Genomic DNA, 27,402 nt, shown 5'->3' on the forward strand with positions numbered 1-27,402 from the left:
TTTAGCTGATATTGGGAACAACTGATAGTTGAGCTTGGTGGAAGCTGCTTGCTGAAATGGCAACAACCTGTGCTGGGTACAGCACTTACAAGGCAAAATCAAGGAAAACACACCTGCCTATTATGTACAAAATGCATATAAGTCTTGTGAAGTTATATATATATCTGTCTTCTGTTTCAGAAGTGAGTCACTGATTAAAGACAAGGGCCAGGACCTGTAGGGATCCAGAACCTCGACAGAAGCAAGTGGGAGCCACAAATAATTCAGAATTTTTAAGAGCATCTTGTTATCATCACTATACACACCCACATAGGCACACGCTGACTTTTACTAACTTTTTTTGGTTTTTCTAATTGTAAATCAAATAGAATCTTTAAAAAGAAATTAAATCTCTCCCTGAAAGCTGTTAACTTTTCAGTTTTGAATATATTCTCCTCCTTTTTTTTCTTAGTCATAATTTCTCCTTCCTCAGACTTGTCTGAGCCACCTGCTCCCTCCCGCTTCCTTTCTCTCTTAGTGACTAACTAAGGGTTTTAGGAATGAGCTTCAGAGGAATCTCAAAGAAAAAAAAATCTCTACCAGATTGGCTATTTTTTTATTATCTCCTACAAACATATATTGCAGGCAGTTAGTTCAGACCAGCCATAAGAGATGCACTCCCTCCTCTCTGTATTACCCTTTCTGCCACAAGTCCCAGTCCAAGCAGAAGCTGCTGTGAACTTCAGTCAGCATCATTTTCTTGAGGATCCATGTCTCAATGATTTTTGCAGCACAAGCTCACCCTCAAAGATGTTCTTAACAAACACACTACTTCTATTCTGCCATCACTTGTTTGTTTTTTTTATACCTAAAGAGAATATTAGTTTCCTTCTTCATTCAAATCCTCTCTTGAAGTAGCTTGAGTCACCCAACCTCTGTTTTTGTACCCAACGCTGGGATTCCAGAACCTTTTCTCTGTGTGCCATCCTCCTAACAGCATTTTTTTTGGCTCCCATAGCATGTTCCTTTTGAAGACCCCAGCAATAGTTTACCTTAAAAAACCACCATTCTCTTTTCTCATCCTTTTTCCACCCCTATCTCCCCTCCATCCAATCAGTAGAGTAACTCCAGTTAAGCATTAAAGTTAAGCATTTTTTTTAACTCACTCATCATTCTGTCCAAATAACACAAGAAATATTAATTTCCTATTGCTTTTTAAAAACAGTTTTACCCTTAAACTACTGTTTCAACACCTTTTTCCTTTACTTGTTCTATGACCTGAATTCTCTCATGTTTAACATTCGGTCCTAAAGTTCAGTATAAGATGAAAGTATTCAAAATCTTCAAGTAGTTCCCCATTAGTCCAGATTTACATCACAGTAATAGAGAAAAATCTGGACTTGGGGCCTCAGTGAGAACTATGCCACTGATTTTATTGTTACTTGCATATATTATAGTGACCCTGATAAAACATGTCTCTGATTTACACAACAGGCTCTAACCTCAGAGTTAGCTTTTTCTTCCACAGACCCATAAAACACACATAAGGAGAAAATAAGGACCAAGTCTAACATAAAAACCAGCTGAAGTGCAGCAGCTTTACACCCAGCAGTTTCTGATTGTTCCTCTTTGGCAGGCTATCAGTGGCCAGATGAGTGTCATGCATCAGAGGGAACTCAAAACTTCCACCAGTTATTGTTTATTTTGAAATTAAACCCAACAGAGCAGAAAATACTCAGCTTGATACACCTCAGATCAAATACTTCTCCTTTGTTCCTCATGTACACCATGGGTAAGACTGATCCCACCACAGCTCTGCACTGTTAGAACTTGTCTAAGGGGGACAGCAAGGAACAAGGAGCTAAGATCCCCCAGTTATGGTTTCAGCTTCGCCTGAAATTTCTCAAAAAAAAAAAAAAAAGTTTGCAGAGCATGGTGATTTGCACCAGCTAGCAGCAGCCTTGCTGGTTTGAACAAAACTACCCCCTGGCTGCTCTCCAGGGGTAAAAAGAGCACAAAATTCAGTGGGTGAGGTGGCCAGCCTGTGTTCAGCAGGATGGAGAACTGGACCCTGCATCTGCACGGAGCTTCCTTAAGTTGTGGAGCTTCAGCATGGTGACAAAAATGCTTCTGAGTGACACCTCTACACAGGCACTCAAAGTCCACTAGGAATGGACTAAATTGAACTGGAACCTGGATTGCTTTGCTGCTACCAACTTCACACTCCCAGCACTTTACAAAAGCTAGAATTTAAATAAATGCTTCATCTGAGTCACAAGGGCTTCAGATCAATCCCAACGATGTAATATTTGACTGCTCTACAATTTCATTAGTTTGGCTCTTTTCATCTATGTTTAATTTGAAGCATTTTTTCATGTTCTGATGATACTAAGGGAAACCATACAGCATTGCACTGGCTTTTTGGTGATGGCCATTCAGCAGGGTCGTAAAAAGAAAAATCCCAAAGGTGCAGCCTGTGGTTGCTGCTTTTTGAAGTTTTGCTCTGTGCAAGATTTCAGCCACATAACTTCTACCCATTTTAATGGCCTTACATAACAAAACCCTTTTTTCACATGTTTGGTCCAGTACTTAAAGCCCTGTAATGTATTTCTGGCCGTGTTTGTCTGTGGAATAAATGTTCCCTAAGATATGCTTAGGGATCTGAATGACAGGAGGGAATGATTTATCTTGTGATGCCTTCAGTGGCTGCTGGCTCCAGTTGTCCTTCAAGTATCTCTCTGCAGAGACACCTCAGCTATTCACAAAGCAGCTGCTGAGTCACCAGTTTGCAACATAAAAGAAACCTGAACTTGGTCCTGGTTTACCTCAACATAAACTCAAGACTCTTGGTACCTTCCACATGGAAAGATGAGAAACCACCCTAGCACAGGTGAGAAGATGGGCAGCATGCACCTCTGCTTGAAAAACCATTGCTCATCATAGGTCAAGTCATCCCTGCTCATCACCCACAGCTTTTTGGGATTTAGTTGTTGTTTAAGCTAGAATCCTCTTCCAGCTGCATCCAGAGGCCTTCAGGTGGCCATATATAGAAGTTATGGCTATGGTAAAACCCCTTTACTTTGCAAAAGAGATGAAATCAAGTTTACTCTGAAAAAACATTCAGGTGAAAGCTTTCCAAAAGCTTTCCAAAAGGCACCATCTTTTTGGGGATCTTTTACAATAAATAAAGGTAATTTTGTTTTGGTTTAGGGGTTTATTCATTTGTTTATTCCTTTATTTATTTTTAAATCACATTGTTTTCTTGTGTCTGTAAAAGGCATGCAAAGCATGAGTAGGTCAATGAATAATGGTAGATTTGGTGGTATTTGCTTCTTTGGATTGGTGCCTAAGTAATCTAGATCATGGACACACACGCCAGCATCACTGGATGTGAGATTACAGAAATGGAGAATTACATATGCCTTTTTAGTAATTAAAATTTCTATTGTATCTGGTGTCTTTGTTAGGAGTCCCTGAGCCCTCTTAATTCCCAGTGTTAGAATCCCTGTTGCTTATTTTTAATATTCTTGCAATGTAAATGAATTTTTCACGTTGTTTTTAAGAAGAACACCCAAATAAACACAAACAGTGAATCATGTAATTTCCAGATACTTTACATGCAAGTAGTATGAATTCAGGTCATGGAGTGCAGTGAATTTATGAGGCTGCTGTACTGCCTTGTAAGACCAATTAAACAATAAAGGGAAGTAGATTGCTTTAGCTGTTTTGCAAAAGAACTTTGAATATTGCATTTGCATTTTGTTTACCCGGAGCTCCCAGAGAATTTCAGGCAGATGGGTGTTCTCAGGAGTTAGTCCCTCCCATTTGCATTTAACCTCTGCCATCCTCCTGCTGCTCTGAGATGCAGAAGGGAGAGGTCTTTCATTTAAAAAGGACAAAATTCAATATTGCTGAAGAGATGGCAATGGGCTGACCTTGTCTCCTGCTCCACTGCTGTGCAGTACCCACAAACAGGGACGAGAGCAGTGTGTGAAGGCTGGGTAAGGCTGTAAGTGAAATGACTGATTGAAGAGGTGAATAAATACCTCTGAATAATCAAATAAATAAATGGGTGTGTTTGTTACGTGGTTCTTAGACCCTCTTACCTTGATAAACTGTCTATACATCAAACTGTCCAGACAATCTGGGAATAAGGCACCAGCTCTGTTTGGCTCCTACTCCTGTTGTGGCATAATGATGCCCCAGGTAAGAGCCCTGGTGTTTGGGGCTTGGAGGTAACTACTCTGGGTGCTGTATTTTATAATAATTCCAGATTTCAAACTGATATGACAACAAAACTTTGTCATGTTACTGAAAATAGGATATAAGCAAGAAAGCAGGAGGAACAAAACATTTGTATATACGTAGCTAGCAATAATTAACACTGACTCCAAATTAGGTATCATTATTAATTAACACATGAAGTAGGGTTAAAATAATTTTAAGAATTTAATTCAGATTCCCATCACATTTTTCTTGGTAGTTGTCTGAAATGTTTGTCAAGCTAACTTTTTGCCCTGGACCCCTCATACACCTCACTCATGCACGTCACCAAAAAAAGACCTGGTGTTGCCATGATAAATCAGCCTGGCACTACTTCTGGTATTGGCCAGTCCCAGGCATTAATCACTGAGCTATTTATATTTTACAGTCCAAAACTGAGAGGTGTCATGTGAGGCAAGGTAGGACCTGAGACCTTTTGCCTTGTGCTTTTAGGAACAGATGCTCTTCCAGGACTTTGCCAGCAGTTTCCCATGAGGTGGGGCAGGCTCAACATTTTTTCTCAGCTTCAACATATTACAAACATTTTTTCACAACAAGTAGGACATACCTGCAAACAAAGATGTAACTTCATCCTTTGTTCTTTCAGAAATGCTCTGCTCTCTGTGGTCAGCAATAACTCCTGAAGTCTGGCATATCCCTGTTAAAGCCACGAGTCTTCCTCGCTTTACTCCCAAAATGTGCTGGATATCTGCCTCAACAATGAGTACAAAGCTTCAGTTACCTGAAAAACAGGTCAGAAAATAGGATGAAAACAAAGACATCAAGAATTGCTGAAGAAATGATTCTGTGATATTTTCTTGTTTTGATCTAAACCAAAGTATTTTGATGAATGGTGTCTTAAAAAACATGGAGATTTTAGGTAGCGACTGCATTTTTCCCCCCCCCAAAAATACAAAATGTTTTTCTATCCCCAAACAGTTGCATTTCTTTTGGCACTGGTTTACTTTCCCAACGAGGTAAAAGAGATACCAAACAGTGTGTGTGTGTGTGTCAAACACATTTTTCTGGGTGCTCACAAGCACAGCATCAGCTTGGGAAAAATTTTGTTGGGGAGGTTTCAACACTTTTTTGTTTCTGCAATGACAGCATCTGGGATGCCCCACATGGCCACCTACCACACCTCCTGAGCGTGGCTGGTGGACATTCCTGTTTAAAATTTCTATCAGTGAAAACTGCAGAGCTGTGTTCCCAAAATGCTCACAGATGACTCTCACTTTTGCCAGAATCTATATCCAAGTTCAAAAGAAAACATTCCAGGGTCAGAGAATTTTATTTGTAGAGGCTTTAAAAAGCTCAAAATCAAAATGAAAAGATTCTTATTGAGATAAATACTTTGGCCAGTATGAAACATATTAACTTTGCAGTTCTTTGATTATATATTTTTTATAGTTATTTTTTAGGGAGCCAGCAACTCCAGAATCAACCTTCTCACAGCAAAATTTGCTTTTTCAAGAGGGCGTGTGAGGCAGAGATGTGAGGCAAGTGTTCCCAGATTGTCCAAAAGACCTAAATGCAATAAAACTTTTCTTTACCCCAGGCAAAAATACACACCAAAACACCTGCATATGTGCCTTTGCATGCCATGCAAAGGCTTTGGGGTCAGGTGAGGGCTCTCAAGATGGTTACCAAAACCATTTTTCTTTAAGCACCTCTTTGACAGTCTTGTTGAACCTGGAGTCCTCTTGGTGATCTATTCTCTGATTAAATTCAAGAGATACATGGTCATGTCTCTCCAGTGTCCAAATGTAAGGGGGAAAACCAGCTTCCTATTCTGGAGGTGCCAAGCCTCAGTTACTCCTTTCTTTACAGTTCCTTGTGGGAATAACAGCAGAGGGGACAAGCCCCCATAGCCCACCTGGTGTCTGCAGCCTGTGTTCATTCCCACCTCCCAAAATGAAGCTGCCCAGAGGTGGGGTTCACCCTTCCCATGTCAGCAGCAGCACCAGAAAAGGCAGGGCCAGGAACAGTGCTGACACAGAGCAATCATTGCAGAAAAGAAGCCACGCTGTCCCAGGTCATTAGATGACTAGGCCATTAAGATGAATGGAAATAAGCCTATTTCATACACAAATTGCTTCACCACCTGCTTACTGAGGTTCAGCAGAGATTTCCCACATTACAACCAAAGAGGAAGTGTCAGAGCTCAAAGGAATTTCTCCCAAAGTGAAGGAGAAAGGCATCGTTCTCTCCATGCAGTTTCAAAGCTGCACACTTCCCTCCCTCCATCCTTTTCTCTCTGCACCTTCTCTGTTTATTTCCTGGCAAATGTTGTGGAAGTGAGGTTGTGCATTAAGCAAATACACTTCTTGGATGCTGCATACACCCGACTTCTGCCTCTACAAATTTTACACTGAAGCAGTGCCATTATTTTCCAATTTTTAAGCCTTACTTAATACCACAACACCTGATGAGGCAATGTATTGGGCAAACCTGACCAGAGCACAGGTTTTGCCCTTCCCCCAACACAGGGGCACAAGCACACATAGCTGCTTTCCAGCTAATTTAACAACATAAAAGCAAAACATTTTGCATGTAGGATCCGGAACCATAATTTTCTGATGTCAAAGGTCACATGAAATACCTCTTATGTTGTCTCAGCCTATTTCCTGGCACTGAGTTGTAATCTCCGAGAACACATAAATGTTTCAGTATTAGTACTAAGAAGCCACATGAGGGAGCATTTGGAGAATTGAAGTGCTTTCCTTGTATCAGTGTAAATAAAGGCAGGGAATCAAACTTGATCCCTTTGGGATATATAGAATTCAGGCAAATCTAGATGTTATTATCCATTTCTCCATTCATACAGGGATACAGAGTTTGTGATTCCCACTGAGGAGTTTCTAAAAGAAAGCCCATCAGTGGTCTGAACCAGACAGTTTCTGACTCTTGCCAAGGAACACTGTGACTGGTACCTGAAAGGGAGTGCAGATGAGTGGCTTTACTTTTCAGCTGCATGAAAATACAGGATGCTCTGTACAAGTTATTCTGGACTGAGCATGGCAGCAGTTCCATCTTTCCCAGACTATCAGCAGCCTCAGACAACAGTGGCAGGGAATGGTAAGGTCCCAGTTCTTGCAACTTCTGACTTGGCAAATAGCTCAGCATGCACTCTTCTAAATAACTTACATCTTATGGTTTTATATCTCTGGGTTTGCTAAAGAAAATCAACCCCACAGGTACATAAAGTGAAACCAATCTCAATATTTTTATAAGCTGACTCACAATTTTTTGAATGTTGGATGTCAGCAATACCAAAATGGGAAATAAAAAAATGTCAGCATGAACTTTAATGGGAGACAGGTACACATTTCTGCTCTGTACTGTTATCTCAGCAAAAAGTCAGCTACATCTTGGGCTATCCTCATTGACAGAGTCATCTCAGTCAAAGAACAACATCAAATAACTGTACTGAAAACATTTTTTTACTAGTTGTGCTAAACAGGTATGAATGAATAAAAAAATTTAAGACTGACTTCAAAACTCAACACCCATAGTAAGTGCTGTCAACCAGAGAAACTCATCTTAAAGGTCATTTTGAAATCAGCAGTAAAGCACTTCACCAAGATCCCATTTTTTCCTTCCTATTCACATCTAAATTTGACTAAAGAGCAAGTAATTAATGACCCACATGAAAATCAAGTTGCAGCTATGATATTGTGAGCACACATTTGTGTGTATGTTTGACATAGAAATTTGCAACCAATTTTAATAGGCAGGAGTTCCAGCAACCCATCCTACCCAAACCACACCACCATGCCCAGCACCAGAAGAAAAGTGGAAGGGAAAAAGAGAAAAGAAAGATTAACCTAAACTTTTAAACTGGGTGTGCTGGAGGAGGTCTGGGATGCTCCTTGCTGCAGTGTTTGTGATGGGAGCAGTGGATGGAGGCTGAGCTACACCAGGTCCTGGTGGCCACCTCCAAGCTGCAGTGGGGTTTGTCCGGCTGCCTGCGGGGTGGCCCTGCAAATCACAGCCTGCAACTTATCTGCATTTGAAATAATCCTTGTTTTCCTAAGGATTAAACTTAACCCAGATCACTCCAGTGAGCCGGTTTAAGGCTCAGTCCCCCAGGCAGTTGTTGTCACCACAGGGAAACCGAGGGGGGAGCAAACTCTGGCATGGGAGCATCCGAGGGCAGGACCTCCTTGAGCCTCCTCTGCTGCTGAACAGGGCAACCTGAGTATGCATGGCCTGGTGGCAAAGGAGAGGTTGGCATTATCCCCTCTAATTTTTCCCATTTTCACTGCTTACTGGTTTTCTTTGCCTGAAATGATCTGACTGTTTTTTTATCAAACCAAAGAAGGTCTGAAAGTCTGATGTTTGCTGTTATCCTCATCTCCAGAGAACAATTCTTTGCAGCTCCAGTAAATAGGACTTAAAAGGTAAATGGTATTATAGTGTTAATTTCAAAGTGAATTATTCAAAAAGTGCTCCGTATGTCAGCAAGCATCATTTTGTGGAAATATATTAATGTCTTCCTTAAATACAATTCTCCCTTTCTAAAAGCTGTTTTATAGATCCAGGAAATATGTCTGGTATGAAGAAGTGCTTATTGTAAAGGATGTTTTAGCAGTTGTGTTCAATTAATGAGGAAGGCAGGATGTAGCCCTATATAAGAAATAGCATAATAGAAACCATTCCTTGGGGCTTGGGAATCTTCACACTTCCAGGTACTGGGCAGTTAGCAATTCATTCCAGAGACCAGGTCAGGTTTGTTTCATATTGTGCGTTTTATATCAAAAAAAGGTAATGCCTCCTTGTGGAAGGACTTTCTATAAAAGCTAAAAACAAAAAAGAAACTGTTGCTTTTCAGCAGAGCTGCCTGAACGTAAATCACTTGGAAAGGCCCCAAAGCTTCCAGGATCAGCTGAAACAAATAGAAAACTCCCAGTGCTGACAGCAACGTCCATTCGATGAGGAAAGGTCCAGACCCCAAAATTTCTGTTTTATCCCACTGACACAACCATCAGCTCCCCTCCTGCCATTTCTTGAATTCAAAGGATGACAAGAAGACACATGAGCTGCAGAAGAGCTCCCTGGATTTCTCCGTGTTGCTGTGTTATTGAACACTGCTAAGCAAACAAAGAGCAGCCTTTATTTGAGAGAGAATGCATGTGCTTTGAAATTCTAAAGAAATGGGGAAATACCTAGGGATCTGAGCAGAAAAACCTTTTTTTTTTTTTTTTTTTTTTATTTCTCCCATTCATTTGAAAGGACTAAAACTCCCTTTAACATTCTGCATCCGCTTCATGAACTCCGTGGCACTGAGGATTAAAAGCAAACAAATGCCAATATTAAGAGGATTTAAAATGTCTGCGAGGTGGCCATGCCCATCATCTGTAGTAAATAAGGGCTGAATTTATGTTTATTTCTATTATCAAATGGTGTAGAAGCTCAGCTGAGCTTGGGATCCTACAGTGACAGCCCATGCAGAGAGAGGGAGGTGACAGCAGGCAAGGATTGTCCTCATCCCTATTGTACCAGGGATAAGTGCAGCGTGGGGAGATTACATCCCACTGGGCACCAGCCAGCAGTGGTACTGGTGGTACTGGTGTGAGGGATGTGACAGGAAGCTGGAACTGTCACCCTGGCATCAAAGTGGCATCATAACTAGAACTGAAAAAACCAGTGGTTCCCCCTTCAAAAACAATCCACAACTCATAATTACACTCACTGAGCCTCTTCACTGCCTTTTTTTATATCCACCAGAGAAAAAACATTATTTACTGGTGGCAGGGATGTCAGTGCTTTAACTCAGGCTTACTTGGGAGGCTGGAGCTAAGGTCCAGCATTTGGTCTTTGTTCTCCATCTCTTATTATGCAGGTGAAAAATCCAGCCAGATTTTATTTGTATTTTATATATAATTATATTTCTATCTCTGTGGGATATTGCTTCGTATGACAGAACAAGTGATATTATTCCAGTCTCTTTCTGGTACTTACTTTCAAATATTCCTCTCCTGAGGTAATGCACTGATATACAGATATAGAGAATGTTTGTGTTGACACTTTTCAAATCAATTAGAAACTCTGTAATATTCAGCTGTCTCACAAACTGCACAAGCCTGCATGCCCCTGCAAACTCCTGCAAATCCCACTACCTGTCAGTGTGGAAAACAAAAGATTAAGATCTCTTCTACTCTGTGAAATTCAGACTTCTTCATAGTGAGCGTGACCCCATGCATTTGAACTAATCACAGTGTTGACTTTTCACACTGACAATTAGTAGGAAATGAGCAGGTTATTTAGTTGTTGAGCATGACTTTTGACTTTAATTCTTCAGGTCTGTTGAAAAAATTAATTCCAGTAAAAAATTGTAGTAAAGGAAATAAGTCTTAAACTGCAATCCTCTGTGAAATATGTCCATTGACATAGCCAACTACCTTATAAAAATCACCTGCAATAGGAAGTGGCCAGAAAGAAAGAAATATTTATGGGATTTTCATATGGACAATTAGAAGATGAGGGCTCAAAATCCAAGATTGACTGCATTCTGCCTGTAGCAAGTCAAGCTAGCTCATGCAGTTATATTATAGTCTATAATAATAATAACCATAACAGCAACAATAACAATTTAAATAAAATAATAACAACAGCAACAACATAATAACCCACAACTTTCCATCAGGTTCAGGCATCACTGTGGGAAATGCAGTACAGGATGCATAAAAAGTGACCACAATTCATTCATTCTGAACCTACAGGAGGAGAAACACCAGGAGGAGAAGCACTTCCTAGGGATGTCTTGCCCAGGAGCCAGGAGGGACCCCAGGAGGAGACCCCAACTCAGCCCCTCCTGCTCGTGGATGAGAGGTGCTGCTGAGAACTTCCCCACTGCTCAAACACGGTGCTGAGTGCAAGAAAACAGATTGGCTTGGTGTTTTTTTTTCCCTTGGAATTTACAAGTTTGCCAAGTTTCAGCAGATTTTCATGAGGATGGCTAAAAGCACATCGGCAACATCAGGCTGACAGAGCTGCTTACTTCACCCAAATAATGCTTTGCCAATTTTTTGAATTCCTGTTCTCGAGCATGAGGACACAATAAATGAGAAGAATTTTTCTAGAACAAAAATGAAGTGCTAAACCATTATGTTTCCTTCTAGCTTTACCCTGCAGGTTACCCTGGGTTTCTCTCTCTCTCACACACATCAGCCTGACACACTCTTCAGCAGGGAAAATGTCATTCCCAGTAAGGAAATTCTGCCAAAGTTAAAAACCAGACAAAGATGGTCTTTACTGGGCTATGCCAGACAGCTTTCATGGTGTTGCTCCAAGCTGAGCCAAAAATATCTATAAGTTTAAACAGTGTAAGGGAGAAAACTATCTGAGACAAGATAGTAAGAGAAAAATCTATCTGTAAGAGAGAAATCTATCTGAGACAAGTCTTGAGGTGAGATTTGAACACAAAAGAATTGCAAAAAGCTTTGGCTCTGAAAAATAAGGTGTGGGGTGAATGTTTGGTATAATTATATCTTTTTTTTTTTTTTTTTTTTTTTTTTTTTCACCCACATATGCTTCTTTTTATGAGTTAACTTGTCTGGAATGAGCAGAGTTTAACACATCACTCAGTGTCTTTTGTGACACAGGTATTTGTAAATAGGTGCCATGCCTGTGCTGCCCGTCCCCAACTGAAAGCCAGTGACTGCTCTGTACCCAAACTATGTAGCTAACCAAGATACGTGGAAGAGCCATACACAGCCAGCTAATCTGTTCAAAGACTCACAAAGTTAGGGTCTGGGGGATTACTACATAAGAAAATCACAATTTCAGAAGTCCAACCCATGTGCTATGAGTCCTTACTCCAGGAGCAGCAGAAACCCGTGGGCTTTGGTGACAGAATCAGCACCAGTACATGCACCACAGCAAAGAATAATGGCAAAGAACCTGTTAATAACCCCAGATTTCGCTGGAAAAACAAACTATGTGACATTTTCCCCCAAATGAACCACAAAGACCCCAGCTGCATGGACTTAACATAAGATGTTTGCCCTCATCCCAAGCTCACTCTTGAAGCCAGCAGTGCTGCACTTCCTGCACCATCACTGGAGCTGCAGCTGCATCCAGCAGTAAAAGAGGCCATTTGAGGATTTTAAGGGAAAATGGCAGGATGCAGTTTGCACCAGCATGCTAAGGTGCTGATGCACACCCCAGAGAGAGGCTCTGACCATCCTGTATGTCAAAGGTGTCCCCTGGCTCTTGCCATCCCTCCATATCTGGGGAGGGTAGCAAAAGGCAAGTTAGAAGGTGGGTTTATGAGTGCTAGAGCTCATCCCTGTGCTTACCCATCTGTTTTGCTGCTGTAGTGGTGCTCCACAGCCCATGGTGACCTGCAGGAGGTTGTGTGTGGTGAGGTGTGGAGAGGAACCAGCTGCTATGGGAAGGGACTCAGCCCCAGGTTTTCACAAGCACATCCAGGTCACTTGGGAGCAGGCAATTAGTCACTCTCTGTGCAACCCAATTGCACAGGCTGGCTTTGGAATTCAAAAGAGAAACTATTTGATTTTATTCTCACTACATGCCTTCTTTCATAGAAGGATTAAAGAGCCTATGAAGAGAGACTTACCCAATCTTTCTCCTCGGCTTCCATGGCCCCTCCTGCAATCAGAGATGTTTGGAATCTGCTTTATATCTGCTGAGTGCCATCCTTGAGGGTGTTTGCTCCCACACAGGCTTTTATTCTCCCAGCTCTCCACCTATACCCCACGGCTAGGAGTGGCTGGCACAGCAGCCAACCTGGGGATTTTTGGCAGCTCCTCCCAAAGCAGCTCTTGGGGTGGGCCCTGCTGCCCTGCCCATCAAGGGTCCAACCCAATAACCTCACTCCCCATTAAATACATTAAATTCTATTCCCGTGAAACTTTTCCTATAAGGAAAAGGAGTTTTTTTCACAGTATTACTTGCAGTCTGTCCACCAAAATGGTAGCACCTAAGTTAGCATTGGTCCCACCACCATCACCAAACAAAAGCCTTACTATTGGCTCTGTTAATCTGTGTCAGAGCCTATATCAGTTACTCCCATGACAAACTCTTTTGAATTACAGAAGAAAAGGGATAAAAGCCAAGCAGAGAGAAGGAAAACATGTGCTGCAGTCTTCAGTTTCCATGATCTCTCTCCCTCCCTAGTGTAATAAATGAGTTGCTGTGTGGTCTGTTCAACAGATGGGTCAGCACAGGCACTGCCTGCCATGGACGTTCTGCATAAAATGGGCCAGGAGTTTACATTTACTGTGTAATTTACCAATCAACATTTAAAAGAAGATTCACAAACCTGTGCACTTAGAGTACTAAAACTAGCAGCAGTGAGTAACTTCTGTCCCAGCAGACTGAATACCAGTCTCAAAGCCATCACTGAGAATAAATACATTTGCAGTTTCCAATAGCCAGAAGATGGAAAGTTTTGTAGAACCTGCAAGTCTCAGCCATGTAAAAACCAAGATGAGGTCTTCAGCCTTTTTTGCTGTCTCACAGAGAACTTGCTTGCAGACTGGTGTATTCAGGTGGGATTTATCTTGTAACTGCTTAAAAGATGTAATGGATTGACTGAAGAGCACAATGGCAGCTGACTGGAAATGTACCAGCTGATGACATTGTTCTCCACTTTATAGCAAATATATAAACCCAGTTGGGGTGACTGGGGTTAAACTTTAAAAACCCATACACCACTTTTTTCTCAGTTATTGCAGATAGAGCTGACTTTGGTTTTGTGTTCTGATATTCTGTCAATGAGTATGCTCTGGAGGGGCTCATCTCCCTCACTTCATTTTTTTCTTCTAGCTTTTCAACTTCTAATTTATGAAAAACTGGTAAGAAACTTGTTACACATTTTTTTGATAGTCACCTCTTCCAACTTAGGAATTCCATACAGCCAAAATATCCCAGTGCTGCACCAATTGTCTCTCTAAACGTATTTTGAAGCATCCAAAGCCATTGCTATGCTAGTTCCAGATGAATTTGTTTCTGTGTGAAGGTTTATCATTTCCCTCCTTCATCCCTAAATCACTTCTATCTCAGCTGTCTCACGTCTGGTGACAAGGAATAAGAATGGCACTTTCAAAAACCAGGCATGACTAATTCCTACAATGGAATAATATATTTATACCTTTTCCCCACATGATTTATATCCTCTATTTTTCTCATCCCTTTTGGTTGCTACTCAATACCAAACAGAACTTCACTGAACTGTGACTTGGATGATATGGAAATAAAGCCTTTCCATGGAAATGAGGTCCCACTTGGGAGCGTAACTGGCATGAAGGGTCAATGAGGAATGTAATCTGGGAGCTGAAGACACCATGGAGCCTGCCCTCCCAGGAAAACTGTGCCCCTGGAATTCTGGAGACAGCCAGGAACCCCTCAGATCTCCCTGTCAACCACTTCAAGGCTCATTCCAATTGCTGATACTTTGCCATATTGAGATGCAGAGCAGCTTCTGGCCCCTAACTTCTTTAAACTTAATAGCATTTTCACTCTCCATTTCGTGCTTTCTCTACTTCCTTAGCAGTCACTTGTGAATACAAAGAATGAAGAGATTAAAGAGGTTCATCTTGCCTCCAGAGAAGCTGGCTTTTCTCTTTTAGCTCATGGCCACTGCCAAGCATTTTGGACACCCACTTATATTGATTGTTTTCACAGGTTTTTCTAGAAGCAATGAACATGAACTTGAAATTCACCAGGGTCATAATTCCTTTTAGAGAATACCACTTATTTTCCATCATAAGTGCATCTACTATAGATGTTGTATCTAGTACATGTTGGCTACTTACATGGGAATGTTTTAAAGCTTTATCCTAAGATCTCTGGAGTCAAACTCAAGCCATCAGCTATTTCAGCATCCAATTTTAGTGTTCTGTTATCCCTCAGCTGATCTATTTCTTGCAAAATGTATTAAAGCAGCATCTCAGTCCCAGACCATGTCATCTTCGTTGCCTGAGGAAAACTGGTGCCTCCCAGCAGTCTCCCTGGAGAAGACTGACAGAAATTCACTTGTGAGCTCCTCAGCAGTATTCCTTAATTACCTCTTGCTTTTATTTTCTGGTAACCCACTTGTCACACTGTAACCTTTACTTTTCTGCTCCAAGATGCTTAAGGGGTTTCTTGTTTGTTTTCACACTTTGGCCTCCTCCATAGTTTTTTTTTTTTTTTCTTTTTGGTCCACAGTCTGGCTGTGGTTTAACCACTGAGAAACTTTCCCACTTTTCATTTTTATGTGCCCAAATACCTCTGAGGGTCAATTAGTGGGTCAACCTATGTGCTTTCCAATCTGCTTTACTTTCCCACCCTTTCTTTTTATTTTTCATCATTACTTGTATGTCTATTTCTAAGATCTCCAACTTATTCCTAGACTGGAATTCCTGGTTAATATCCCTAAATAGAAAAATTTTACCTGCCCCAATACTCTATTTCTTTTGACACTGATTCTACCCTTTCTGTTTTCCAAAGATAGCCAACATACAACAACAACCCCATAGTCCAAACCCTTCCCCATCACTGCTTTAGAGATTTAAAGATTTTCCACACCCAGAGAGAAAAATCTTCAAAGGGAGATTAACCCTAAATTACAAACTCTGAGGGGCTGACTGGTTCCAGCCTTTGATCCCTCCCCCCTCCATAGTAATGAAATCTTTCAAGTGATGCTAACCTTACACATTAGAGTTAAAAATGGGATAAAGATAGCACTGCACATGGCTTGGTTGAGTGCATTTCTGAACAAAGAGCAGACATATGAGGTATATTACACAAAAGTCCAAATCACTAAGATCTTCCCATTCATCTTCCAAAAACACAAGCCAGTCCTAGGCTCATCCAGGGTTCCCTCAAGGTGAAGTAAAACTTTCTATGCTTCTCAACATAAAGAGCTAATTAAGGTTGAAATGATTTCCAGAGTATTAGGGAGTTCTCAAAGCATGTCCAGGCATAATGGATAACCAGTTCTATTCAATGGATGATATAAAGAGAAGAAATTAGTGTCTCAGGTTACAATTAGGCAGAAATGCTGTTGGTTTCCAAAGTGTTTTTACTGTACAGAATTTATAGAAAATGCTCATATTAGACCTGGTAAGAGAGGCCCCAGAATTTAAGATGCATTGCTAGGGTGAAAGACAGTCCAAAATTGGAAAGTTTGTTTTGTCATCAGGCCAACCGAAAACCAGTGGAATCCTTTAAATTCTTTTGATGGTTTTTCCTGTCATAATTTGAGCCATATGAACTTTTTCAGAGTAAATTGCATGGAAAGAAGAGTAAATGATGGTGTTAAGATAGAGGGAGACAGGAACTGCATGACACATGATGTGCACCATCCAGCACCTAAAGCACCCACAGCTACCAATAGGTGGCAGAATATCAAAAAAATTTTAAAAAAATTGAACTCACCTTTTAGCAAATTCAAACCCAAGCATCTTTGCCCTGTCTCTGCCACATCTGCATGGAATTAGATGCAAAGAGGAAAATATTTTTGAAGGTGGCGGATTACTTGCTAGGATTTCCCATCTTTTTTAATAATTTCAGCAATTTCCCCAGAGCGTGTGAAAGCCCGCAGTGCAAATTATTTGATCCTTGCTCACTGTTTATATAATAAGCCATAAATGCCTCTGACCTATTGGAGGATTTAGTTCACTCCAGGCTCTGAGGACCCTGTTCTTTTACTTTTACTTCCAAACAACACACTTTCATGCTTCCAGAGGTGAACAGAGCCTGGAAATGGTGAGCTGTTAACTAGAGAATTACTGTGAAGTAGGAAGGGGGCTGGACAGATGACATCTTGAAAAAACAGGTTCCTAATGTTTCTGAAGAAGTAAAAATTTACAGATTTTTTTTATTAGCAAGCCTTTAGCTTTATAGATAAAATAAGATGTTGGAAGTACTAACAAAAAAGGGACATTTCAGTGATGGTAGCCTACTATGAACTTTAAAGTTCTGGTTATACCATTCATTAGTACAACCTACCAGGGAATACTTATTTCAGGCAGTACCCCAGTCCAGAGCCTGTTCAGACTTCTACCTTCTTAGATTAGCCAAGAGACCAAGGATTTTTGTGGTTAAGAAAAGAAATCTGTGGTTAATCAAACTTTGATTAATCAGTTTTTATGATTTATTTGTTTCCAAAAAAGGAATCAAAATCACCACATTCTTCATTTCATTAGAAGGATGTCAGAGAAACCTATGAAAGCTCAGATGTTGCTATTAGATTTGCACAAAAGAAACAGAGCCAGATGTGCTGGTGAGACAGGTCTGGGATATCTGGTTGCAGGTGAAATGACTAATGCAACATTTTTAGCAGTAAAATGTATTTATAAAAGTTCTTCACTCATCTTTTTGTTCCCATCCTGGACAAACTGACAAACTTTAAAAAACCAGAGATTAGGTTAATAGAGTTAAGCATTCAAATTGTCAGTGAGATTAGCATCATCTAGAAAACTAAATGAGAGTATTTACCACCACAAGTGTAGGCTACTTTTATTTCCTTTGGGAACAAAACAAAACAAAACAAAACAAAACAGTTCTGAAATTTCCAGTACCTTCTATTTCTGGGCAGAAATCAATTATGTGTCTGCATCAGCCAATGGAAATTAGAATAGAGATTCATAAACTAACACTGGAATGAGAATTGGTCTGGACAAAGTACTTAATACCTTATGCACATAGTGTCCAGGATATGAGTGAGACTTCAGATGCATTTGGAGCTAATTTGGGGAACTTATACACCAAGCCATATTGGCCAAATAGATGTCCCCCAGGAGTATTTCAAACATTTGTAATGTGTGTATCCAGTAATGTCCATGGAAAATTTACTTTTGAAACAGCTCAGACCCCACCATCTTCATTACAGACCCCCTGAACCATAGCAGCAGGAGGATTAATTTTGTGTTGCATCATTGGAGTAACTTTTTGTGGATTAGCTGCTAAGAGAAAAACGTGACTTACCCAGTGGGCTGAGAGGAAGCAAAAGAAAAACAGATATTAAAGAATTTAAAATATTATTGCTTTTCATTCTCAAAAGGGTGAAAGACCCTCATGGCTTTGCTAGGTTCTTCCACTCCTGGGGCTCTGACTAATTCCACTTCCTACCTAATTGCTTAGCAGCTGATGTAGGACACATGACAAATGGTTAATGAACAGTATTTTGAACCCTGGTCCTAAAATTATTGGGGTTCTTCGGTGTGTGTGGGTGCTTTCTGGGGGAGGGAGTTGATATTTTTAGGGGGTGTTGTTTGTTTTTGGGTTTCTTTGTGGGGCTTTGTTTTGTTTTCCTTCTTGATTTTTTTGTTTTATTTAGCTTCTTATTGTTTTAAATTATTATTTTTTTAATTTTAAAATAGTACTTCACATAGAGAGTTTTCTTTCCCTGACTGTTTTTTTAAACTCTTGCTGCTCTATTACTCACATGTAAAAGAAAACAAATAGGATAATCCATAACATTACCACGTCTATGATGAAATCTTGCCAGGAGATTTTTCCCTGGCTGGCTTGCTGTTCATTCAAAGACCTGAAGCCAAGTAAATGTCAGGCAGTTAGGACTAAATAACCCCTGAGGAGGAGAGGGGATGAAAGATACACAAACACCACCCAAAAGGCTCCAAGTAAGCACAGAAAGTAGGAAGTTAAGAAGAGGAGCACTTCTCAGCTCCAAATATCTTCTTGTAAGCCCAAGCACGGAAAATCTCAGTGATTTTGAAGCTGATCCTTGTCACCCCTTGCCCAGCACAAGCACATTCCCTTTTCCACCAAAGGCATGGGATGCCAGAGGGGTGACCTAAGCCCACGACAGGTTTAGACATGAATTTATCAGGCTTGAGTACAAAGGTAAGCCAAAAACTGGTGTTGAGTCTGTGTCAGTGCCCAGTACCTGGGTTCTCTTTTTCCTCTGAGCTGGTTTTGCTGTGGACACTGAGCAAGGTTTTACAAACAGCTTGGGGTGGGAATAAACCTCTGGGGAGCAGTTGGAGGTGACCAATATGAACCCAGATAACAGTCACTAAAATGCAGAGCTAGAAAATGCTCTGTTAAATTCTGACATTCTTATTCCTTAAAATTTCCCCTAAGGTCAGCAGGTTAAGGCAGTACACATTGCTGAATAAATATATCAAAATATTACCCTAGGACCTATAGTTTCCCCTCCCTCCACAGTTTCCCAAGCCATTCAGAGTTATTGGGCTACATTTAATTTCCTTGGATATGCTCAATTGTTTAATCTAATTTGCCAGATTGGGGCACTAGGTATTTATTCTTCATTATTGTCTGGTAAGAGAGGTCTGGAGGAAGCTCTCAGCTGGGGGGAAACAGCAGCTGCAATCTGCTGCTCTAGTAATAGTAATATTCCCAGGCAGACACCCAGGGAAAGTGCTGATGGAAAACACAGTTCTGATGGGAATGAAAGATGAAGGGTGCCACGAGTCAGCTGCTAATGGCCCTCCACACACTTACAATATTAAATTTCAAGAACAAAATATTATCTTTTTGAGATGTTGTTATAACTGCCAAATCTTTAAACATGACCAAATTGGATAGAAGCAATGCAGGGTTGTTTGTTTCTTTTTTTTCTTTTTCTTTTTCTTTTTTTTCCTGCATTACTAGGCAGTTTGATTTTAGTGCGTTATAATTTTTGAGAATAGGGTTAAAGCTGCCACTGGTGACACTGAGAGGCTGGAAACAGCTGATAGGTGTGCTTGCTAAAACAACAGCCTACCTTGAGGAAGGACATTAATATACTGCTGGTGAGTTGTTGGGGTTTTTTTTGCAAATGTCTCAAGTTCTCCCTGCAGCTCCTGATGTTCTCATCTAATTTCCAAGTCATGCTTCTGAGGCCTTAAAAATCCTTTTCCAAATGCCAATGTCAGATCCTCTCTCTGCAAAGGAGAAAAAGCACTGGCACTCCTTTTACCTGCACATGTGGAGCTTCCTTTTTCTGCTTGGGAATTTGAAGCCAATGCAAAGCATCCGAGCAGTACCACTGGAATATGGACATTACCTATTGCAGAAAGCCTTCATTTACAGTACCTATAGCACCAAATATCCAAGTAATCAGGCCAGCTTGTAGTACCAAAGAAGGTTTTGCACTTCATCTGTGTAGTTTATACAAATCCCAAGGCAAAAGCTCTCAAAACAGAGTTGTTTTATAGCCATCTGTTATAATCACCATTTTTATGTGGGTTTGGAATATGCAGGCTCGTCTGTACAAAAAAGTTCCAAGATTCTTATCCCCTCACTGAAATCTTTGTGCCAGGAGAACTGTCCATCAAATATGTAGCTGCTACATGGGATAAGAGATTTGTAACAGGTAGCTGGTTACTGCAGAAAAGCAACAAGAATGCATATTCTCCTTTCTATCTAACCACAACATTAAGCTTCCAAGTCTGCTCAGAGAATACTTTTCCCCATGTTAGTCAAAAGCAATGAATGATAAAAAGCATTTTAATTCTTTACAAGGCACGGGGAGCTCTCAGTGTCAGTCTCTGTTTCTGTTCCTGCAAGCTTACACAAGTGTCTCATCTAGACAACAAAAATATACACTATAGGGGAAAATTCCTGCAAGCAAAATAATTTCCCTAAAAAACAAAGTAATTGCACCCACAGGTTATCTCCGTTTATAACTGGCCAACAAGAAGATGCTGTCTGCAATACCTTCTGTTTGGGCTCCTTAGATTCCATGTTGCAAGGTGTGGCTCTTTCCTTGTCATCCTCCATTTCCATCTGTCTCACAGCTGAGTATTTAAACCTTAAGAAAAAAAAAAAAAAAGTAAAAATATCTGGAATTAAACAGACTGGACTTAGACTTAGCTTGTCTGGATTGGACAAAGAAGGAGCTATGGGCTTTTTGATTTAATTTGTTCCTTTGGCTGGATTTTGGTTTTTAGACTTACACATAATTTTTCTTTTTACTACAATTTGCAATTAAGGTTGAAGGTTTGATTCAAAGAGCAAAGCTGAGGAGGGGGGTTCTTTCTTGCTGTGCTGTTGTGACAGAAAAATGTTTCCTTTGGTGGTCAGCAACAACGGTGTTGAGCTTTCTGTTCCATTGATAGTCAGAGGGTTGAGAGATAAGTCTGAGACATTTCATCCCTCCCTCTTAGGCCAGGTTGTTATGTTTTCTAAAGCTGGATTATTTTACCTGGCACTTCTAGGCATGATGAATGGACATGTCTACAGGAGCAAGGAGCAAACCTAAACCAAAGCCATAGCAGTATTTTCAGGAAATAAAAGGTTTCAGATGTTTAAGTCCATCAGTTAAATTGATAATGCCCAAACCAAAATAATTTATGCTTAACTCTTGTAACTCCTTTGAGCAATCAAGAAAATTAGTTGTGTGTTCATGTTGAAGTGTCAATTTAATCTGCAAGGAGATTAAAAATATATGAACAGGAAACTCATAAAATTTTTTTCACACAGTATAAATTTCCATTCCTCACAATAACCCCTATACAAAGTTGTTTAGCAGGCAAAATTTATTATTTATATTATGTTGCCAGCTCATTGGCTCACTTCAACTAAGCCCAAGCTTTACTGTGCAGGGCACTGCACAAATATATATAAATGACATTTCCTGGAGCTACATGTGGCAGAGCCCATCAGTCAGAGTGTACACATGGATGTGGAATTATAACCCCATTGGAAACACAGGAGCTTTGTCATTGATTTCAACAGAGGTGGAATTTCACTCACATAAATTAAGCCACAAAAAACCCTCATCAACTTGTTTCCTTGAGGCCAGATAGGAAGAGTCCTTTCAAGTGCCAGGTGAACCATTTAATTTTCACTGCTTAAGTAGTGTTCAATGAACCATGGATCAGAATAAGCATTCAGTTTTATATATTCTCATTTGTTCAAACCCTGAAATAATCCATTCAAGACAATTTTCCACTCCAAAATTTGGAACTGCCTTGTATCACTTAAGAAATTGAAAACATTTTGTGTGTTCACCTTTGCTCCACGTGTATAAACAAATACACAAATTGTAGTTTCTAAATGAAATAAATTATTTTTGATGATGAATACATTTATTACGTATCTGATGGTTGCTAATGAATATATTCATGTTGCCCCTTTGGGATAGCTTTGAAATTCTGACCATTTGTTAATTGCATGAAATCTGTGTCATGTTGTGCACTGCATGGCAGTCCAATAAACCACAGAGACTAATACTACATGAGACTAATAACTCATTTTTTAACATTCAGAATATCATTTCTGTGGTTTTGCTATGGTGTCTGTTTTCCAGCCCTGAAGCTTTGTTTCAGAATCTCTCCATTGAATAAAATCAGTTTAAGGGCAGCCTTACAGCACTGCAGGTTTCCTCTCTGCTCTGCTGGGCTGCAGCACCCAGAGGATGTGCTGCATGGGATGTCCTCACACCCCATCAATTATGTGACTTCAGTAAAATGATTAATGCATGTGACAGAAAAATCAGCCTTTAAAAAAAAAAAAAAGCCAAAACCATAACTGAAAACACTCTTTAAGCTTTCTGTTGTGGGATAGTGGTATGCAAAAACGAGAATTATTTTTGATTGCTTGCTTTTGTGCTGGAACTGAATCAAAAAGAAAGTTGCTTTTCTTTCCCAGTTGCCCTTACAAAGCAAAGCCAAAACAAAGGAACGAATGAAAAACAAACAAAAAGCCACTTAGACCTTCTCCTCATCTACCTTTGCAGGGAGATTGTCTGTTAAATCAGGGCTCACTGGGTGACTATAAAAATACAGCGAGAGCAGCGCCTGGGGAGGCTCGGAGGAGCTCAGCCCCATCCTCAGTGGGGTGAAGGCACACACAGGTTAAAGAGCTGAGGTTCAGATCTTTTCCAGGGGATGTTCCTAGGCAATTAGGCCTGTGGCAGAAGGATCTGAGCTTGTCTGAGTCACAAAATACAGAAAGCATACACGTAGGAGTTTGTAGCCATGCAGCTGGCTGAGTATATTTTGCATCAGGGCAATGAGACGAAATAAACCTGACAGAAGAGATACTGCCAAGGTCTCATTTCCAGGGATCACAAAAGTTCAGTCTGGGATTCACCTGTGGTTATCATAAGGGCTGTGTGGGGGGGAAAGTGTTACAGTATGAATATTTCATTCTGAGAGGGAGAGAGCACACTCCCCTCGAGCAGATTTTGTTAGTTAGCACTTTTCATCTCCAGCTTTCTCAGCAAAATCCCAGGTTGAATTTCATGCTCCCTGAAATGTGTCGGAGGAATTCCCCTCTGCTCACCACAAAGGCACTTTCTGTGGCATAGCATGGAAGGGAGGATGGGAAAAGAAAAATCAAAGATAATTAAAAGAAGGAAAATGAATAAAATATCACTAAGAAAATTCCTGCTGTGGTGCATCTGGGAAATCAAGGAGAAAATCAGTGCCTCAAAGAACACTTTTTCAGCCTAGATTTTTCCTCATGCAGAAAATATATCCCCAGTAACCCACGGATTAGAGGTAAATGACTTTTAGCATAAAATGTAACTATAAAAATAACAGTTGTCTCAAAATTCATACACCTGAAGATTTAAAAAAACCTTTCTTACGTTTTCTCTCTCACCTTAATGAATACAATCTGAAGTATTAAAAATGTTCAGACACCATTGCCAGCAGATTGACTGAAGAGAATATTTGGCCAGTTGTACACTTCCCTGCCTATCTTGATACACAATTTTCTGGTCTGCATGAGCATTATTAGTGCAGCAGGCATAATTTTAAAAGGCAATTTCTTGAATGGACCAGACTTAGATTTTCCATATATATCCATATATTTTCCAGGCACATATTTTCCATATATTTTACTCTTAGAGACAGTCTTGGATACAGGAGTTTTGCTCAAATTGCTGAAGTTTGCAATGATTTGCTCATTTTAGATACCCAAATTGTGAATTCCTCACAAACTCCTTTTCTAGAGGGAGGGTTTTACAAGAATCATAATCTAATATTTTTTTCAAGCTTCGTATGGCTTCTTAAATGTAGATCTCAGCAAATCTTTGTAGGAGTTTGAAACATAAAATTACTATATCAGATGTGGATGGAATAATCCCAAAAGGATCCTTTAATTAAAAGAAACTCAAGGATCCTTGATCTATGAGAAATATGAGCTCTGAGTTAAATCTTACAGTGCATAGGTAATGTAATCATCTATAGGGCTGTAATTTATAGTTCAGTGTCTGCCATTTGAATTTTTTGTTTCTTTAAATCCCTTTTTAAGTCTTAACATGGAATGTTAAGGATAGTCTGTAATGTTTCAATACAATCAATGTACAAGCAAAGTGGAGAAGGTGTGTTTGAAAAAACCTGAGAATAGGGACACCTATTACTATGAAAGACATTTCAAGGAAAAAAACCATCCAGAATGAAGGTGTGGCTTTCTCTGGAAATGTCCCTATTTAGTTTTCTGTATGCATCATACATGGGAGAAATGGGAACTCAGAGCTCTTCCTCTCCTAATTTGCAGGTGATTATAAGGCTATGGGGAGCTGTCAATTGTTGGAAAATCCCTGGTATAATTACATTAACCTCATCTGGTGAAATCTGAGTGTAAATTACTTCTTCACTTAATAAGAAGATTTAATTGAAGTTGTTCTCTGTCACTGTACAACAGATTTCTTAGGGGAGGTTTGATATTTTATATATATATATATATATATATTAAGCACATGTAGGTTTAACAAAAAAAAAAAAAAAATCCACTGAAAAGGAATTTTATATCTCAATGATTTTTAAGAATGGACTTCAAAGAAACAGGGAAATAAATATTCTTGTCCTCACTGTGGGCTATAAAAGGCTGGGATCTTTAGCCATGGTAAATGAGAACAGGCATTTGGATTTATGAATTAAGGTATCAGCCAGCCAATTAGCTGTAGAAATAACATCCTTCACCTCAGATTGAGTCATCTCTTTCCTGTTGCAGCAGTTCAGATGTTAAATATGTAGTAAATTTTGTGAATGAGAAAAAGAATCAACACCTCTTTGTCTTATTTTATACAAACCCAGTATTTTTTTAGAGTAACTTTGTAATTTGATCACCTGGAGCAATTTCCTGCCTCCTCCAATACTGACAGGGGAGGGGCCAGAATGGTTAGAGAACACGAGAATGATTGGCTGCTGGTTTTTTTTTCTCCCATTAGTGATTTTTATATACCCTTACATAATACTTTATTGCCAAATGTATTTAGAGGTATTTATTTCCCTTAATAAACCTTGAGGTGATGAAAGACAAAAGAGACAACTTTAACAGAAGTTTCTCCAGCTCAACACTTTCAGCCTGACAGAAAATATATCACCTTTTTGATAAATTTATTTTTGAACTGAACAATTGCTCATAACTTTTGTGCAGATTATTTTATTCAAAAAATTTCTTTTTGCTAGAACATACTTAAATGTTCTTTATATAATATTTTCTGCCCTTGCTTTGTGAAGTACTGCAAAAAAAAAAAAAAAAAAGGAAGGCTTGTAAGAAATATTATATCTTATTAAACTGACTGATAAACAGGGATATTGTTGGTTATAAGAACTTCTCAACATCCCAGGGAAGGTCTGTGTCTATACCTTGTAATTCTTTTCTTCCTTATGCCTTTGGAACATCAAAGCTAATGCATTACCACTATTTTAAAAAATGCAATATTTTCTAAATGCTTTACCAATTCCAAAACCCTCCGCTCCCGTGCTGAATGGGGATAAAAATGTTCTGATGAAAATTTGTGTGATGTTATAATGAAAATCTTCCCTAAAAAGAGAAAAAAACCTGTTTAATTTCAAAATCTCTAAAGTAAAACCAGCTTTTTGAAAAAAACAAGACAAGGATGATAACCCATAACTGGAATCGGACACCAGACACTTTTCCGCTAGAAATAAGATGCAAACGTTTAACAGTAAAAGTAATTAACCACTGGAGTAAGTGACATTAAGATGAAGGCAGGATGTTTCCTAAGAGGTATCTTTTAGTTCAGTCGTATTTATGGAACTGGAAGCAGGAATTAATTCAGGGAAGTGCATCCATTAGATGCCATGGATGAGTCAGCAACATCTCAGAGGCGGCAGCATCAATCTTCCCATGAAACTATCATGTAGCACTTTGTTTACTACAAGCAGATCATTGACCACAAGCATTAATATCTACCTTGTTCTGGATTGTAAAATGTCCTGAAACTAAACTGATAATCACCTGAGAAATGCAGCTGAGGTCTGAATCACGACGCCTTCACCATCATTTTTCCTAGTTAGGAATGCTTACTAAAAACAGGTTCCTGTCAGGTTTGTTAGCATCAGATGATGGCTGTATTAAATCTCCCTTATTTAGGGGTAGTTGGCTGCTTCTCCTGCCAGAACAAAGCATGAGTAATAGTTTACCAAAAACAAAACAAAAACCCAAACACCCCCACCCCCCTCAAAAAAAAGCAAATCCAAAGCCCAAACCAACCAAAAAAAAGACAAAAAACCCACCCCATTAATATTGGTTTTATTTACCCTTTCTGTATCTGAGTAGAAGCAAAATAATGCCTGAAGTGCTGTAACAAGGAAAGGAATTTTCCAGGCTTTGGGCTGTGGGAAATGCTGTTATTCCCCTCCTGAGTTCTCCCCATCTGAGGTCAACCTACTCCATATCTTTGTGGCCAGCCCAGAATACAGTGAATCCCTACTGACCCATAGTGGCAACTGGAAGATTTTTAAAAGCAAGAAATATGTACAGCATCACAGATGCAACCGATAAGGGTTGAACTCATCAAGCTGCCACCTTTGAAAACAGACACCCATCTCTTATTCATCTTCCCTGTCACTCCTGGAGGTTTCCTATGACATACTGCATTGCCATGTTTACTGTAAGGAAATAAACATTTTCAAACTAGGTACATTCAGCAAATGATATAATAAATTATCCTCTTTGTTTCAATCTCCAGATTCCTTTAAATTAATACTTTGGTTCAGAGCAAGACCTTTCTGTCTCAATCACAGACACATGGCTCTATGTACAAACTTAAATAAACAGGTATTTAGTAAAAGAGAATAAGATGTTTTGCTGAAATGTAGGTTGTTTAAGCTACCAGTTAACAAAATTTTACAAAGCAAACCATATTTTTAATATCTTTTTTTCTCTCCACCCCAAAATACATTTCTACGTGTTTGTGCAGAAGCACAGGATGAAACAAAAGCCAGCCAAGACAAATGACATAAACCAGATTATGTC

This window comes from Heliangelus exortis, chromosome 18 (assembly GCF_036169615.1).
Source record: "Heliangelus exortis chromosome 18, bHelExo1.hap1, whole genome shotgun sequence".
NCBI classification, from domain to species: domain Eukaryota; kingdom Metazoa; phylum Chordata; class Aves; order Apodiformes; family Trochilidae; genus Heliangelus; species Heliangelus exortis.